We start from the raw sequence: 19,196 nt of genomic DNA, 5'->3' as shown, positions 1-19,196 counted from the left end.
CCTGTCTGCAGCAGTGCATTTTCCGTACCACGTAGTGATTCAGATGGTAGAATGCTCTCCACTGCGCATTTGTAGAAAGTTGTGAGTACTGATGTGCATTTCAGCTGTTTTCAGCCTCCTTAGAAAGTAGAGGCATTGATGAGCTCTCCTGATTGTGTATAATGTGGTCTGGGACCATGAGAGGTTGTGCAAGATGTGCACTCCCAGGAGTTTGAAACTGCTTGCAGTTTCCACTGCTGTGCCACCAGTGTAAAGAGGGGTGTGAGTGCTGCGAGTTCTGCTAAGGTTGATAACCATCTCCTTTGTGTTGATAACATTTAGAGGTTATTTGCCTGGCACCAGGCCCTGAGCTCTTCCACCTCCTCTCTTGTCATGACATCAGTGAACTTGACAACGTGATTACTTGGGTGTTTGGACACAGCTGTGGGCTCAGCACACAGCCCTGGGGGAGGGGTGGGGGAGGGAGGAACGGTCCTGCATGCTCACTGTCTGAGGTGAAATTCCTTGGCATGGGGATGATGGTTGATTTGAAGCATGTGGGAACAGCATCTTGGGGGTGAGTAAAGTGTTGAAGATGCCTACAAGGACGTCAGTGAGCTTGTGTGCACATTCCCTGAGCACTCGGTTTGTGATGTTTTCTGGTCCTTCTGCCTTACGGGGGTTGATTCCCTGCAGAATTTTTCTCACGTCGGCTGCTGTTACAGACAGTGTTTGCTCACCTGGACGGGCTGTAGCTTTCGAGCCTGGCCTGGTATTGCATACCTCAAAGCATGAATAAAAGTTGTTTAGAGCATCGTGGTGGGAGACATCACTGGTACAGTCGATGCTGTTTTCCCTTGCACGGTCAGTAAAATCCTTGATGTCCAGCCACATATGCTGGGGATCATTACTGGACAGGTATTCCTGATTTTTTTTTTGTGTGTGTAGGTGCTGTTTGCCCTCTTGATGCTCGAGATGAAGTTCCTGCTGTCTGCTCAGGGTGTCGTTCTGTCTCCACAGTGGAAGGCAGCGTTCCAGGCTTTTAGTAGGGAGGGCACCTCTGCGATCAGCTAGGGGTTCTGATTGGGACATGAGATGGCCCTTCCTGAAGTACCAACATCGTCTACACATGTAAAGATGTAGCTCGTGACATCTGAGGCATATTCCTTGAGTTCTGTGTTTTCTCCGCTTGTGGTGGGCTCCTTGAACATCTGCCAGTTAGACCATTCAAAACAGTTCTGAAGCATAGACATTGCCTCATGAGGCCATAATGTGATGTTCCTCTTGATTGATTTCGCATTTTCATCAATGGAATTAACATTATGGAGAGATGGTCGGAGAGGCCATGATGAGGGCATGGGGTGGCTTTGCAAGTACCACATCTATTTGAGTAAACGTGGTCCAGCCTGTTGGTTCCCTTAGTAGCCATGGCGATGTGTTGGTGGAATTTGGGTAGAATATCCTGCAGGTTAACATGATTGAAGTCTTTAAGTGGCCATATTATAATCTGTGTCTTCCCTGAATCTTTGGCCCAAAAATTCTGAAAACTAATTACTTGTGGAGCATTCAAGCTAAAAATGTGCTAGATTTCTTTCTTCCATCAATGGTTTGATCTGTATAATTGAGAAAACACTGTTATCATAGAAGTCAACTTCTTTATGTTTGCATAATTTAGAAAAATATATACAAGAATACTATTAAAAGTTATTAAACTACAACACAGTTCTCGTTCTTTATTTTCAATTTTCTTCGAGAATTTCGTAAACATTCTTTAGCTCGACATCATTCAAATTGGATTAGCAATAGATTTTTTTTGTTTACTTTTGAACCACCACCCCACATAATGGCAGGGACGTAATTTAAAAGATAGGTCTAGAACAGGGAAAAGAAACAATTCAAAAGGAGAGCAAATAATGCGCAATTTTCGGTGAATTTGTATTTGCTGTTTTTTTAAAATCAAAATCATACCGTTTGTTATTTTTGCTATAAGATTACAAAGGCTGTGTAAATTATAACTCCATTCAAAGAACTAGGACAAACAAAACCTGCCAATTTATTTTTGGCAAATAACCCCATCCATTTCGTGGGCCAGTATTAGTTTTGTACACAAAATGACTAATCCACAGGAGCTCACTAACTCATGACCAATGAAGGAAGCCAACTTGATCTTCTGGAATATAGGTCAGGTTGAGTTGGACATCAGGACTCAATCACAGTGACTGATGACCCAGAGCAACATGGGCCTATGCAGGGCCGGATTAAGCTGGTGCAGGGCCTGTAGCATATGTTATAAAGGGGCCCTAAATTTAAAAAATGCACTTAAGTATTAAAACATAAATTATTTACTTGCATAGTAAAGTAATTCAATTTTTTTCATTTGCTATACAACCAGATAATACAATGAATGTCTGACACTTCAGTATGTAGGTATCAATTTCAAATGTCAAAAGTAACAAATCTACAATTTAGAAGTTAGATTTTCTAGATTTAGCATGAGCAAATTTGTTGATGATACTGGAAATGTCTATTTCATGCAGAAGTCCTTGTTCAATGCTCATTAGAGTGAGATTGTTCAATCTGTTTTGACCCATGGTGCTCCTTAGTTCATTTTTAATCCTTTTCAGTTTTGAAAATGAGCGTTCTCCACTGCAGTTGGTAACCATGAGTGACAAATAGATGCGCAAGGCATTTTCTACATTTGGAAAACATGACTCCAAAGAATTGCCAGTTATCAATCGGTACATCTGTAACTCTACAAGGTCTTGTTTGGTGCCACTATGAGAAGCAAGATCAGTTTTCAACAGTTCAGTAAGCTGCACAAATTCTTCATTAAGACTTTGTTCTAGATCTTCCAGATATGATTTAATAAGATTTGGTGACCTCTTTACAATCTCTTCAGGTGTAAACGACTGTAACTGATGAAGGAATCCAAAAACACCATTCACCTTTAGATAAGCTTTCTGCCTTTTTGACAGGGCAGACAGCAAACTGTCAGTACTGGCTTCTAAACTTCTGAGAAGGCGTTTGAGATTCAACAAGTGGATCAAGAGTGCTGGAACCACTGAAATAATCATACGTGCGATTTTGCTTGAATTTTCTTCGCGTTTGCTGTTGATAATCTTCATACTTAGTCAGATCCTTGGCTTTTTGCTCAATGTCTGAAAAAGTAGACTACGTAGCTTGAATATATCCATGCAAGGATTCATAGAGTGCACAAGCTGTGTCCGAGTCTTGGCCAGAAGATTGCAGAGAAGCACTGGTCATTTGGAAACGCTGTAATACTTGATCCCACAATATGACCATTATTCCTATTTCCAACTTCATCATGGTTGAAAGTAGTCCACAAGCCTGTTGTTGACATTCTTCTGATCATTGTTACTTGAAATGTCATCCAAGACTTGTTTTATTGCAGAAAAGCTGTGTAAAAGTGCTTTTGTTGCATCTGCACGAGCTGACCACCTGGTATCTGACATTCTTTTCACAATGGGGAAATTAGCACCACCATCAGATAATGCAGCAGAAAGGAGATCCCACCAATAAGTAGAAGCAGAAAAAAATGTGTACAGGCTTTCTACAAATTGAAAGAAAATTAATGCTTCTTGACAACGTTCAGCAGCACATTTTGCAACCAAATTTAGTGAATGTGCAAAACATGGAATGTAATCCGCGAACTCATACAGCTCTTTAATTCGTGCTTGTAAGCCACTATACTTGCCACTCATGTTGCTGGCATTGTCATAACTTTGACCACAGCTGACTTTTATATCAATGTCATTTTCCTTTAAAAAGTCAAGTAAACTTTGAGCGAGCTGTTCAGCACCATGACCTTCCATATCCAAAAACTTCACAAATCTTTCAACTGGTCCCCACGGCAAAACATAGCGCACAAAGTCAGCTGGTCCATATTAGGTATATCTGAAGTAGAATCCAATGAAACAGAATAATACTTGTATTTCTTCACTTTACTGATAATGTGATCCAGTATGCTATATCCAATCAGATTGATGAATTCCTCACATAGGAATGATTTATGTCCCCTTCCTTGGTTTGCATGAGCATTTATATGTTCTGCCAGAAAAGGGTCAAACTTGGCCAGTAATTCTAACAACCCCAAGTAATTTCCATTATGAGGAGAGCCAGCAGTTTCATCACTACCACGAAATGAAAGCCCGCGTTCTGCTAAAAACTTTACAACTTCAATTATTTGCTCTAGAAGTGCGCGCCAATACTTTTGTTCAGTCTGCATTTCTTTCACAAGGTGGGAATCGACGCGTTTAGCTTTGTTTTTGCGCATTGACAGTGAAATTAAAGCTTGTCTATGTGAGGAACTTTTTTCATGTCGACGTAATAGATTGCTTGCATTTTTCCAGTCATTGAACCCCTCTTCAGTAAACTTTGACGAACATCCTGAAGTCATAACCTTGCACGGGAAACAGAATAGGCTTCCTTTGCTTTCTGAATAGCATAACCAATTTCCTGCATGTTGCTTGTTTATAAGTTTATGAACATATGTAAAATAAGACTTCTGACAATGCCGAGGTTTCTTTTCATTGTCATACAATCGCATGGATGAGGAGAAGTCACTCTCAGCATGTTGACATTCATCACTTCCCTTGGCTATCCAATGTTCACAATCACAATCATTTAGGTTGATTTGGCCATTCATCAATATCATTAGAGTACTTGTCCTTTTGCATTTAATGGATGCTGGCTGATGCTGTATCATGGCTTCTGCCGCACTAGTACAAGTTGTTCCTATATTTCCAGCTTCAGCTGTTATAGCACCATCACCATCTCCATGAACATCAAAATATTCTGTCAGCTTACGTGCTTTTGATATCACAAGTTGGTCTCTTCTTTCTTTTTCTCCCTTCGCTTTACGTTTTGCACTTCCAGAAGCATAATGACGTCCAATATCTCTGGCTCTATTGCTCATTGCTATCTGCAATGGGAAAAAAAAATGAAATATGCATTTAAAAACAAATACTTTATGTTACAAAAGCTAAGTAGTGGTATCAACAAAGACTAGTGAACAATATCAAATTCATGTGATTGTTATGGCTATGAGCATGTGTGGATCACATGTACTCAGCAATCAACTAGGAATAGTGTTCTGAAAATTATCTGTTTAGTTGCTTATTGAGGCTCATTTCAATTGGGAAATACAGGTTGAAACTCACAGTCTAATCCGATCTTGTATGTTCCTCACCTAGTTCGGACTACCTAAAATCAGGGAAAAAAATGAAGAATCATGAATTGGGTCACATAAAACTGTTGAGTTGCACATCCCTTGTCGCAGGCTCACCGTGGCGGCGCTGGAGGGTGTGGTGTAACAGCGCACACTGCAGCGGCTGGGGAGCATGGGAGATAGCACAAAGGTCACCACCACGACACAGCAAGGAGACAACACACGCCTGCACACACATACTGTACCATGCAGCATGCAGCTCCCCCGACATGAAAACAGCAGCGTTGCCAGGTCATCGTTGTTGTGGCATGGATGAAATCACAGAGCGTTGCGTTACCGGTAGGTACAAGGCAATTTCTTTATTCGACAAAACAAGGTTACAACAGGCAGAGACCCCTGGCAGAACAGGTCTAACTGCCTTGATATTTATTTGCTAAACACAAAGGACAGTTCATAGTTACAAGTATAGACAATTCTTTGAAGTTTTCACATCTTTTGTTTAAATTCCTTCTGCCGGTGCCAGTATGCCTAAACTGGCATTCATGGCCTTTAGGAATGCAAGTTAAAATCCATAATACATTATTTGGTATGTTACGTGCTAACATATAGGACAATTCACATTCAAAAAGCATAGATATGGTGTCTTCGCAACTACCTGTAAACTTAGCATTCTTGTCTCAGAGGCGCCAGAGATGCATGGTTACAAATGAAACTGGGTACACAGCTTTTAGGAAATGCATTGTTATGAACTCAATCCACAGTACTTTGTCAAAGAACAGAAGACTGATGGCTGAAGTCATTTATTTAAGTGTAAATGAATCGTCTACCCAAAACTCAGTCTAACAGTTGTGAGAAGATGGTGAGATTGCAGCTTGCAGGCATTTAGTGCGGGCGGGGCCGTCGAAAATGCAGGGCCCATAGCATATGCTACTTTTGCTACTAGGTTAATCTGGCCCTGGGCCTACGCCTCTCCTGCTCACTTCCAGACATACAAAGATCTTGCAATTATGAAACATCATTTGAAGCTATATATATAATACATTGAATCCCTCAGCTACTTTATCAGTGCTTAAAGGTTTGAATATCTAGAAAATACTTGTGTTAAAATGTTTATAAATGATGTAGATTTTTATTGCTGAAAGAAACATGCTAGATCTAAAATAATAAATCAATACAAATGACTCGGCAATGTACTATAGACCTAATGTGTTGTAAAGGTAAAAAAGAAGGCAGGGTGCATCTATAGAAAGGGAAGTAGAGCTAATGTTTCAGATCAAAGATGCTTCATCAGAACTGAGGACAATAAAGAAGTTTGGAAGCCTCAGGGATAGTACTGGAGGAGATCTGTCTCTAATCCAGTCAAACCATGATGATCATGGGGAAAGGTTATCTGGTCACTGAGAATATCCTCTATCCCCCCCCACCCCCCACACCGAGGTAATATCACAGCGGGGCGGCGGATACAGTCATGTGAAGTTGCAGAGTTTAATAGAAAGTTGCGTGTGCCCAAACAGAAGGTGATGTGCTACTCTCAAACTTGCATTGGGTCTTTTTTGTCGTGGAACTGAGGCTACAACTGAGTAAGTCTGAGTGAAAAACAAATGAATTGAAGTGGGAGTCATCGGGAAGCTTGGGGTTGCCCCTGCAGACTGAATGCTGGTGCTCTGTAAAGCAAAGAATGCATTGCACCAGATTGGGAGAAGTGCAGGTGAATTACTGCTTCACCGGGATAGATTGTTTGCATGCACAGATGTCGGAACCATAAGATCTAGGGGCAGAGTTAAGCCATTAAGCCCATCGAGTCTGCTCAGCCATTCCTTCATGGCTAATTTATTATCCCTCTCAACACCATTCTCCTGTCTTCTCCTCATAACCTTTGACCCCCTGATTAATCAAGAACCTATCAAACTCTGCCTTACATATACCCAACAACATGACATGCACAGCTGTCTGTGTCCAAGAATTCCACAGGTTGACTACCCTCTAGCGAACAAAATTTTTCCTCTTCTAAGTAGATGTACCTCAATTCTGAGGCTGCGCCCGCTAACCCTAGATTCCCCCACTACAGGAAGCATCCTCTCCGTGTTCACTCTATCCAGACCTTTCAATATCCGTTAGGTTTCACCCATTCTTTTAAACTCCAGTGGGTTTAGGCCCAGAGCTATGAAATGCTCCTCATATGTTAGCTATAATTAATTCCTGGGATCATTTTCGTGAACCTCCTTTGGACTTCCTTCAATGCCAGCACATCATTTCTTAGACAAGGGGCCCAAAGCTGCACACAGTACTCCAAGTGCAGTCTGACCAATGCCTTATAAAGCCTCAGCATTACATCCTTGCTTTTGTATTCTAGTCCTCTCAAGATGAATGTTAATATTGCATTTTCCTTCCTTAACACTGACTCAATCTGCAAGTTCATCTTCAGGGAATCCTGCATGGGGACTCCCAAGTCCCTCTGCGTCTCTGATTTTTGATTTTTCTTCCTACTTACAAAATTGTCCACACTCCTTTATTCCTTCTGCCAAAGTGCATGATTGTGCACTTCCCTACGCCATTCCATCTGCCACTTTTCCCATTCTCCCAATCTTCCCAAGTCCTTCTGCAGACATCCTGCTTCCTCAATGCTACCTGCCTTTTTCTTTGTAACGTCCACTAGCTTGGCCACAAAGCCATCAGTTCCTTCATCCAAATCATTGACATACAGCGTGAAAAGAAGCGATCCCAACAGTGACCCCTAAGGCACACCACTAGTCACTGGCAGCCAACCAGAATAGGTCCTCTTCATTCCCACTCTTTGCCTCCTGCCAGTTAGCCAATCTTCTACTGATTCTAGTACTTTTCCCTTTAATACCATGGGCTCTTATTTTGTTAAGTAGCCGCATGTGCAGTACCTTGTCAGAGGGCTTCTGAATATCCAAATAAACAACATCCACTGACTCTCCTGTGTCGATCCTGTCTATTATTCCCTCAAAGAATTCCAATAGGTTTGTCAGGCAAAATTTCCCCTTGAGAAAACCATGCTGACTTTGGCCTATTTTACCATCTTCCTTCAGGTACCCCCAAACCACATCCTTAATAATCGACTCCAACATCTTTCCAATCACTGAAGGCAGCCTAACTGGCTTATAATTTCCTTTCTTCTGCGTTCCTCCTTTCTTAAAGAGTAGAGTGATGTTTTACAATTTATCAATTCTCTGGAATCATTCCAGAATATAGTGATTCTTGGAGGATCGTTGCTAGTGCCTCCACAATCACTTCAGCTACCACTTTCAGAACCCTGGTGTGTAGTCCATCTGGTCCAGAAGATTTATCTACTTTCAGATCTTTCCTAAGCACCTTCTCCTTAGTAATAGCAACAACACTCACTTCTGCCCCCTGGCACTCTCTCTTTTCCAGCGTCCTGTTAGCGTCTTCCACAGTGAAGACTGACACAAAATGCTTATTAATTTCATCTGCCATTTCCTTGTTGCCCATTACTACCTCTCCAGTGTTATTTTCCAGTGGTGTGATATCCACTCTCATCTCTGTTTTATGCTTTATATATCCAAGAAAACTTTTTGTATTCTATTTCATATTATTGGCTAGCTTGCTTTCAGAATCAGAATCAGGTTTAATGTCAGCAGCATTTGTCATGAAATTTGTTAACTTTGCGGTAGTAGTACAATGCAATACATGATGAATGTAGAAAGAAATCTGAATTACAGTAAGTATATATGTATATTAAATAGTTAAATTAAGGTAAGTAGTGCAAAAACAGAAATATTTCATCTTTTCTCTCTTTATGGCTTTTTTAGTTGCCTTCTGATGGTTTATAAAAGCTTCCCGATCCTGTACCTTCCCACTAATTTTTGCTAAGTTCTATTTTGCCCTATTATCTGCCTGTCCTTCCTCACAGTCTCAGTGCACACTGCATCTACTTGTATGCCAACTGTCCCATCTTAAGCTCTATCACTCTAGTTCCCATCGCCTTGCCAAATGAATTTAAACCCTCTCCAACAGCTCTAGCAAAATAGTGATCTCCCCCAGGTTCAGATATCACCCGTCCTTTTTGTACAGATGTTCAGAAATCTGAAACCCTACCTTCTACACTAATTCTTCAGCCATGCATTCAGCTGCCAAATTATCCTGTGGTTAACCTCACTGGCACGTGGCACAGGCTGCAATCCAGAGATTTCTACCCTGGAGGTCCTGCTTGTCAGCTTTCTACCTAACTCCTTATATTCTCTCCAGGACCCCCTCCTTTTCCCTATCCATGTCGTTGGTACCAATATGTACCGCGACTTCCAGTTGTTCACCCTCCATCTTTAGAATGCCATGTACCTGATCCAAGACATCCCTGGTCCTGCCGCTTGGAGAAGCAGCATACCATCTGGGTGGCTCTTTCACATCCACAGAAACTGCTTTCTACTCCTCTAATTATGGAATCCCCAAACACCACTGCTCTCCTGTTCTCCCACTTTCCTTTCTGAGCCACAGAGCCAGACTCTGTGCTAGAGACCTGGTCGCTGCAGCTTCCAACTGGTAGGTTATCCCCCTCACCAGTATCCAAAGGGGTATACTTATTATTGAGGGGAACAGCCACAGGGGTACTCTGCAATAACTGCCTATTCGTTTTCCTTCTCCTGTCACCTGGGACCCTGCCTCTTGCAACTTTGGGATGACTACCTCTCTGTAGCTACTATCTATCACCTCCTCATTCTCCCCTATGAGTCAAAGGTCATGTTGGAAAGGGAAAGGTGAAAGGGCAAGTGTTGCACACCTGGGGTTGCAAGGGAAAGTGCCATGAGAAAGGGGTTGGTTGGTAGGAATCAGTGAATCGAAAAGTGAATTGTCTCCATAAACTGCTGACAAGGGATGTGGTACAGGCAGTTGGATTTTGGTCTGTTGTGAAAATATGAGTCTCAAAATTAGTTTTTGTATGGTCCATTGTTTGGGCAACAGAATTGTTTAATTAGTTCCAGAATGCAGATGGAATTTTGTGTGCTATACTCTAGTGGTAGGAGTTTTGCCAACTGTCATTTGGATATGCCTGGCATTACAGTATGGAGTTCGTGGAAAATTATTTCCTTTATATATCCTGTGAAAGGAAAAGAAACAGCCTTTTGATGTTTACAGTTATATGATAAATGCCAGTGGAAGAATTGCTTCTGGCTGATGTAATGGAAAAATGTACGTTAATATTGGCAGTTACCTTTTCAATTGCCTGGACACACATCACCATAATTAATGGTGAAAGTAAAAAGTGGTTGGAGAGTATATTTGTCTAATAGCACTTGTTTAGTGGAAAAAAGTCAGTTACAAATATACCTCTAATGTCTTAACACCTGCTGCAGACATGGGGAACTTTTGGAACTATTCAGAATGCTACATTAATACATTTTAAGCTGCATTGTGGAAGTGAAAACAAAAGTAAAACACAAGCCACATCGGTTTTAATCTGGTCACCTAAATGAACCACACTATGCACGTTGTTGTCTTCCTCCAAACTCCTTAACCACTTTCAGATGATAAGAACATTGGAAAAGCAGAAGTCCTCAATTTGGCCCTGTGAGCCTGCTCTGCCATTCAACAGAATCATGGCTCATCTTCTTCCTCAATGCCATTTTCCTGCACAACTCCCGTACACCCTGATTTAAATTTCTGAATTCTGTTGATCTATGATTTGAATGAACTCAGCAGCATGCATAGACTTCCTTTAGATTAAGCAATTCCTTCATTAATCCCCTCTCTATGCTGAAATTTCTTTCCATTTCAATCATGTCTGACCTACCCGTTCTTCTGAGCCTATATCCACTGGTTCAAGACTCCTCTGCTAGTCTGTCAAGCCCTGTTAAACAGTTTTTTTGTGATCTGATGTCCTTCTTTTCAACTATGAAGATTAAAGGCCCTGACTACACAATCTCTTCAATGACAAACCTGTTCATTCCAGGAATCAATCTAATGAACCTTTACTGCACTTCCTGATTGGTACATTTATCTTTTTCTTAGTTTCAGAAACTAAAACACCATGCAGTACCACAGGTCTCATGTGTGCAGTGAAGTATCTAATTCCTGCACGCGAACCCTCTGATAATAAAGCCTAATTTGACAACTTACCCTCCCTGTCTCTTACTGAGCCTACAGCACATATTGGTTTTCAGTTACTTAAGTAAATTCATCTAGTTTACATGAATATTTCCTGGATTATATACTTTTTAGTCTAAGAGAAATGATTTAAATTAATTGAAATGATAAATAATTTTGTGAGTTTCTGAGAGGTTGTCAAAATTGCTATATTTCATTCAGCTGGAGATAATTTGTTATGTCACATAAGATTCTAGTAAACTTCTACAGATGTACAGTACATGGAGAGAATTCTGGCTGGTTGCATCAACGTTTGCTGTGGCGGCACCAATGCTCAGGATTGGAAAAAGCTGAGAAGATTGTAAACCCAGCCAGCTCCACTGTGGGCACCAGCCTCCCTACCATCGACAACGCCTTCAAAAGGCAATGTCTCAAGATGGAAGCGTCCATTGCTAAGTACCCTTATCATCTGTGACACGTCCTCTTCCCGTAACCACATTCAGGGAGGAGATGGAAGCCTGAAGCGAAACACTCAACATTTTAGGAACAGCTTCTTCCCAATCTGACATCTGATTTCTGAATGTTCTTGAACGCATGAACACCACCTCACCATTTTGCTTTTTTATTCACTACTTATTTTTAATACTTATTGTAACTTATGGTAATTTTTTACGGAATGTATTGCACTGTGCTGCCACAAAACTGCAAATTTCACCACATACGTCAGTGTTAATAAACCCCAGTCTGATTCTGAGATTGTCAATTCATATGATGGTTGATTGTGTAGGTCAGCCGAAACACGTAATGCATTTTGATGCATCACTGATTCTCCTGCTTTCTGTTTCCATAAAGTAACATCATGGTGGATGAAGCGATTTATTAATAGTTTGACATAATAGCACCAAAATTCAGTTTTGTGGCAAAATATGTTTTGAACATTCCGTCCTGCCTTGCTGTTCCAGAAACCATATGTGACTATTATTACTAGGAAAGATATTTTGTTCAAATTTCCATTTCTAATTATGAACAACATGCCACTGCAAATTATGCATTGTGCATGAGATTAGTGGGTTGAAAAATAATCCAGTATATCCAAACTCCCCTCAGCCAATTCTAGGTGAAAGCTGGGGCTGGGGCCAGTAAATTTCAGCCCAGTGTCACTTTGACTTGATCAGCTCTAGAAGTGTTATGTCTACAAAATTAAGACCTGGGGGTTCATCCTAGCAGACCCACTTGATGCAAGCATTAGACTTTAAGCATGAGCAAATTACTGCCATTTATATAACACTGAACAAAATTGATCACCAATAGGGCAAACCTTTTACTCAGAATGGCACAGTTAGGAATTTTGTAGGTATCATTAGTAGTCCTTAGTAGGACTGCAGCATCCCTTTTGCAAAACAAGAAGTTTTTTTTGTTTAATTTTGTCTGGAGTTGGGAGTAAAACAAAAGCCAGATGGCAGTAAAACTGTAGAAAGACGATGTGTCAAAATGGTGGTATCCATCATAAAGGACCTCATCACCCAGGACTTGTCCTCTCCTCATTTGTACCATCAAGGAGGAAGTGGTGGAGCCTAAAGACACGCACTCAATGATTTAGGAGCAGCTTCTTCCCCTCCCTCATCAGATGGCTGAACAGACAATGAATCCATGAGCACCACTTCTTGCATTGCTTAGTTAACTATCATTCTTATCATAACATAGTATAATTTATATATTACACTGCATTAATACCACAAAACAACAAATTTCATGACGCATATCAGTGAAAATAAAACTTGATTCTGATTCTGGGGGTTGAGAGGCTCTTGATTAGTAAGGGTGTCAAAGGTTGTGGAGAGAGGCAGGAGAATGGATTTGAAGTCAGCCATGATGGAATGATAGAGCAGACTCGATGGGCCAAATAACCTAATCCTTCTGCTATGTCTTATGCCTTGTGTAGGGATGCCTTACATAAATAAATTTGTTCCAGCTGTTTCTGACGGTTCTTAACACCTCCATCAACCCATTCCCAAAAAGAGACATGACATGACATGACATGTCCACTAGCAGCATAATCCTCTCCAGTAGTCATAATCCTCTTCTCTGCAACTTCAGACCAACCCAACAGCAACAATGGAAAGGGAAACCAGATCAACATTTTGGATCAAACAAACGGCGTCATATGTGGGAAGGTGGATAAAACAAGGTAGTTGCTTACGTACTACAGGGTATGGTACTAGATGAGGGAGGGGGAGATTGACAGTACAAAGAGAATACCTCTGAAAGGGTAAAGTTAGGTTTTTAAGCATGTGAAACCCGCAATAAATGTCCCATTGTACACAACAACTTGTATTATGTGCAATAGAATCTGCAAAAATAGACCTTTATTTAAGTATGTTTCCACACAGATACATTCCAGAGGGCAATGAATTTCTAGCCAATCTGGTTGTTAATTTATTGATGATGATTGCTTATTCCTAAGAACATGAAGTAATATTCTTGTCTCATTCCAACCACTTCTTTTGAATATTTTGAACAATTTGCTTGCCCTTTCACAATCCCGTGCTGTTTACTACAAGTAATATATGGCATTTATTCCAAAATGGCACTTTTTCACGTCACATACCAGTGATGATAAACCTGATTCTCATTCTGATTCTTAGTAGTGTGATCCTCCTTTCTCCCTCTTCAATGACTTGATTTAATATTGTTATTTAATTTGGGCATCATTTACAAATGAAATAGAATTGATAATGGAATTCTAGTTTACAAAGTTACATCCGTACAGCGCAGAAATAGGGCATTTGGCTTAGAATGTCCAAGGTGACCATCAAGTAGCAGTGTATGGGGAAAGGCTTCTTGCTGTTTCCTACCTATGCCTCTCAGAATTTTGTCCATCTCTAATAAGTCTATCCTCAGTCTCCATTAGTCCAAGGAAAGCAAACCCAGCCTATTCAGTCTATCCTTATAACTAAAATATTCTATATAGAGCAACATTCTGGTAAATCTCCTCCTCATCCTCTCCTTTGCAGTCATGTCCTTCCAAAGTTCAAAGTACATTTATTATCAAAGTATGTATACATTATACAACCTTGAGATTCGTCCCCTAACAGGCAGCCGTGAAACAAAGAAACCCAAAACAAACTTTTAAAAGACCGTCACGCACCCAATGTGCAGAGGAAAAAAAAACACAAATCACGCAAGCAACAAAGGCCAGCAAATAACGTTCTGAACTGAAGTGCACAAAGAGAGTATGTCCGTAGACCCTTAGTTCAGCGCAGAGCCGAGCGGCAAGTTGAACTGGCCCGACCTTCGCCTCGAGCCCTGACAACCTGACCTTTCAATCTGACCTAGAGTCTAACTCGTCATCCAAACAGGTTCAGTTGCATAGATTTGCTGTAGGGCCTGGACGCCACTGCCTCAATTCAACCTTTCCTATTCGGCCCAGCGCTTAAGTCATTGTCCAAACATCGGGTTCAATCGCTTCATACACTGTGGGGCTTGGACACAACCTTCCCAATTCGGACCAGCACTTCCTTGCTCTCGGTGATGGGCGTACTACCTTGCCTCAGTTCTGCCACATCAAATTGCCTCCAAGTCCGTCAGGAAGTTGCAGAATATTGCTTGCGATGATCGTTTACCAGAAAAGGAGTGATTCACAAAGTATTTAGTTGTTTTCCTTGTTCCCTTTCCACCAGCCAGAAGTCACAAGCACAGGAAAATACACAGATGCTGGAAATCCAAAGTAACACACACAAAATGCTGGAGGAACTCAGCAGGCCATGCAGCTTCTATGCCAAAGAGTAAACAGTCAATGTTTTGGGCCAACACCTTCATCAGGGCTCAGGAAGGAAAAGTTCTGATCCTGATCCTGAAGAAGAGTCCTAACGAAGGGCCTGGGCTGGAAACATTGACTGTTTACTCTTTTCCGTAGATGCTGCTTGGCCCACTGAGTTCCGCCAGCATTTTGAGTATGTTACCAGTCAGAAGTCGCAGAGATTCTCCAACGTCATCTTAAATTGGAAGTTTGAGCTCAATTTTCACTGTCATTTAACCATACATGTATACGGCTAAATGAAACATCTTTTCTCTGGGGCCAAGGTGCAAAAGACCATACATGCAGTCACACACAGCACATAAAGTTACGAAAGCACACAGAGTCACAAATAATATAAACTCAAGTCTCTTAAGTGTCATGGGTTGAAGATTGATGGTGCATGGGATGTTGTCCCAATACCAAGGCAGTGAGAACTGCACAGTTTCTTCCAACGTGGTCTTACTAGTCTTTTATAAATTGGTACCAAGGTCTTTGTGCACTTATACCTATAGCTTGGCCTGATGAAGACAGCTCTCATATGTAGTATTCAGTACTCTGCCCACAGTGCTGCCATCATTGGAAATCTTGTGCACCAAAGTCTATTTGTTTCTAAAGCTTTGGCTCTGTCATTCATGGTACATGTCTTGGACTTGCACAGTACCTTTCAATCTTGAAACTTACTGTACATTGCCAAGAGGCACTAAGACAGTAGGTAGATAGAAGTATCATCAATTGCACATTCACATTCACATCTCATACCGCTCTGAATTTTTTCGATGATTTTAAGTTCCCTGGTCTCCACCACTTTATTTTCACCATGGATGTCCAGTCCTATATACTTCTATCCCCCACCAGGAAGGTCTCAAAGCTCTCCGCTTCTTTTTGGATTCCAGACCTAACCAGTTCCCCTCTACCACCACTCTGCTCCGTCTAGCGGAATTAGTCTTTATTCTTAATAATTTCTCCTTTGGCTCCTCCCACTTCCTCCAAACTAAAGGTGTAGCTATGGGCAACCGTATGGGTCCTAGCTATGCCTTCCTTTTTGTTGGCTTTGTGGAACAATCTATGTTCCGTGCCTATTCTGGTATCTGTCCCCCACTTTTCCCTCGCTACATCGACGACTGCATTGGCGCTGCTTCCTGCACGCATGCTGAGCTCATTGACTTCATTAACTTTGCCTCCAACTTTCACCCTGCCCTCAAGTTTACCTGGTCCATTTCTGATACCTCCCTCCCCTTTCTTGATCTTTCTGTCTCTATCTCTGGAGACAGCTTATCTACTGATGTCTACTATAAGCCTACGGACTCTCATAGCTACCTAGACTATCCTTCTTCTCACCCTGTCTCTTGCAAAAATTCCATCCTCTTCTCACAATTCCTCCGTCTCCACCGCATCTGCTATCAGGATGAGGCTTTTCATTCCAGGACGAAGGAGATGTCCTCCTTTTTTTAAAGAAAGGGGCTTCCCTTCCTCCACCATCAACTCTGCTCTCAAACGCATCTCACCCATTTCACGCACATCTGCTCTCACCCCATCCTCCCGCCACCCCACTAGGAATAGGGTTGTCCTTGTCCTCACCTACCACCCCACCAGCCTCCGGGTCCAACATTATAATTCTCCGTAACTTCTGCCACCTCCAACGGGATCCCACCACTAAGCACATCTCCCCCCCCCCCCCACAACTCTGCTTTCCACAGGGATCGCTCCTTACGCAACTTCCTTATGCATTCGTCGCCCCCATCCCTTCCCACTGATCTCCCTTCCGGCACTTATCCTTGTAAGCGGAACAAATGCTACACATGCCCTTACACTTCCTCCCTCACCACCATTCAAGGCCCCAGACAGTCCTTCCAGGTGAGGCGACACTTCACCTGTGAGTCAGCTGGGGTGATATACTGCATCCGGTGTTCTCGGTGCGGCCTTCTATATATTGGCGAGACCCGACGCAGGCTGGAAGACTGTTTCGCTGAACACCTATGCTCTGTCCGCCAGAGAAAGCAGGATCTCCCAGTGGCCACACATTTTTATTCCACGTCCCATTCCCATTCTGATATGTCTATCCACGGCCTCCTGTACTGTAAAGATGAAGCCACACTCAGGTTGGAGGAACAACACCTTATATTCCGTCTGGGTAGCCTCCAACCTGATGGCATGAACATTGACTTCTCTAACTTCCGTTAATGCCCCACCTCCCCTTCATACCCCATCTGTTATTAATTAATTTATTATTATTGATTATTTGTTTTTTTTCTCTCTCTCTCCTTTTTCTCCCTCTGTCCCTCTCACTATACCCCTTGCCCATCCTCTGGGCTTCCCCCCTCCCCCTTTCTTTCTCCCTAGGCCTCCCATCCCATGATCCTCTCATATCCCTTTTGCCAATCAACTGTCCAGCTCTTGGCTCCATCCCTCCTCCTCCTGTCTTCTCTTATCATTTCGGATCTCCCCTTCCCCCTCCCACTTTCAAATCTCTTACTATCTCTTCTTTCAGTTAGTCCTGACGAAGGGTCTCGGCCCGAAGCGTCGACTGTCCCTCTTCCTATAGATGCTGCTTGGGTTGCTGCATTCACCAGCAATTTTTATGTGTGTCCCTCCTGATTTAGAAAGTTTGAGGGCACCCTGCCAAAAACATGGCTACCTGCAATAATGGAAGAAAATGACAATATTTTTTCCAGGGATATTTAGGGATGGCCAATAAATGTTGGCTAATGATACATATACTTTCAGTAAGTAATAATAGAATTACACATGGGAATGGATCTCAAACCATTAAAAAGGTTCAAAGAGGATTTACCAGAATGGCACCAGGTAGTTTGGTTATGTAGAGAGACTAGAGAAACTAGTCACGCCACGGTAGTGTAGGGGTTAACACAATACTATAACATCTTCGGGTATCCTGGAGTTCAGAATCCAACTCTGCTGCTGTCTGTCAGAGTTTGTTCAGCGTGGGTTTCTTCCAGGTGCTCCAGCTTCCTCCTACCAGTCTAATGACCAGTTAATAGGTTAATTGGTCATTGTAAATTGGCTTGTGATTAGGCTCGTCTTAAATAGGTGAGTTGCTGGGAGGCGCAGACCATTGGGCCAGAAGGGCCTGTTCTGCGACGAATCTCGAAATAAAATAAGAAATAAGTAGAAAAAACTAAGATTGTTATTCTTAGATTAAATAACATTAAGGATACATTTAACACAGCATTCAGAATTTTTGAAGGATCTTGATAGGGGGAAAATGCTGTTTCCGCTGAAAGCAGGCCATACTGGCAAAGGACATATAGTACACAGGAAGATGAGGAATAACTATTTGGAAGGATTTCCTGAATAGGCAGACAATGGACAGATTCAGAAGTAACTTTCAAATGGGAACTTAATATAAGCTTTTGAAAGGAAAATGCATCATTATTACCAAAAAAAATTGCTTAACTAGAGCTATTTGCATGGAGTTGTCAGGTACACTATGGGCTTGCTCTTGTTTGATGCTTTGAGAACAGTCAAACAATTTTTTATTTTTGTCTTCATTCATCCCTTTTGTCTCACTGGACTTTTTCTTACTCTTACAAATTTATTGTCTGGTTTTTTATCTCCTCACAGCCCCATATCCTCTAACCATTGTCCTTTAAAACTGTTATTTTACCTGTAATATCAGTACTTTCTTTTAACATTGGAAAGAGATATGAGGTATAAATATTGAGCAGTTTTTATTCTTAAACGATGAATATTCCCTTGGATATTTGAACATCTGTCACAATTTTAATGTCTGGGGCCACTTTTTAAAAAATGTCTTCATTAAATTTGTTTAATGTTGACAATTGCAAATCAAGATTAGTTTCCATCGCTGTTGTTCTTTAGCCAAGTGACGGGATGAATGAATCAGTCAGTTTGTGGTTATAAGAACTTTTGCCTTTGGCTGAATTACATAAGCATGTAAACTTGGCAAGCCTCGTAGGGTCTTTGGCTTGTTTATATTAACTTTGTTACAATATCAGATCTGGCATATAGCGATAATATCTAATGGCTTTTTGCAGTTTTTTGGGTCATCTTGAGCCTAGCAATTCTGTTTTTTTTTAAAAGTCAGTTTTCAAAATGAGCTCTTGTTTTTTTTTAACTCATGCTTTAACTGAAGATAATTCAATGTGAAATACTGTTACTTAATGTTATTTGCATAACAAGTATTTT

The 19,196-nt window shown here is 41.5% G+C and overlaps 1 protein-coding gene across 2 annotated transcripts in view; it reads left to right on the top strand.

Moving 5' to 3' along the window:
* Positions 1 to 19,196, top strand: part of bbox1 (butyrobetaine (gamma), 2-oxoglutarate dioxygenase (gamma-butyrobetaine hydroxylase) 1) — a 185,237-nt gene that overhangs the window by 52,114 nt on the left and 113,927 nt on the right. The gene's annotated exons all lie outside the window — the stretch shown is intronic.

Source organism: Mobula hypostoma, chromosome 11 (assembly GCF_963921235.1).
Source record: "Mobula hypostoma chromosome 11, sMobHyp1.1, whole genome shotgun sequence".
Classification (NCBI taxonomy): Eukaryota; Metazoa; Chordata; class Chondrichthyes; order Myliobatiformes; family Myliobatidae; genus Mobula; species Mobula hypostoma.
Note: the sequence above shows the minus strand (reverse complement) of the source record. Positions and strands in the feature narration are given on the sequence as shown.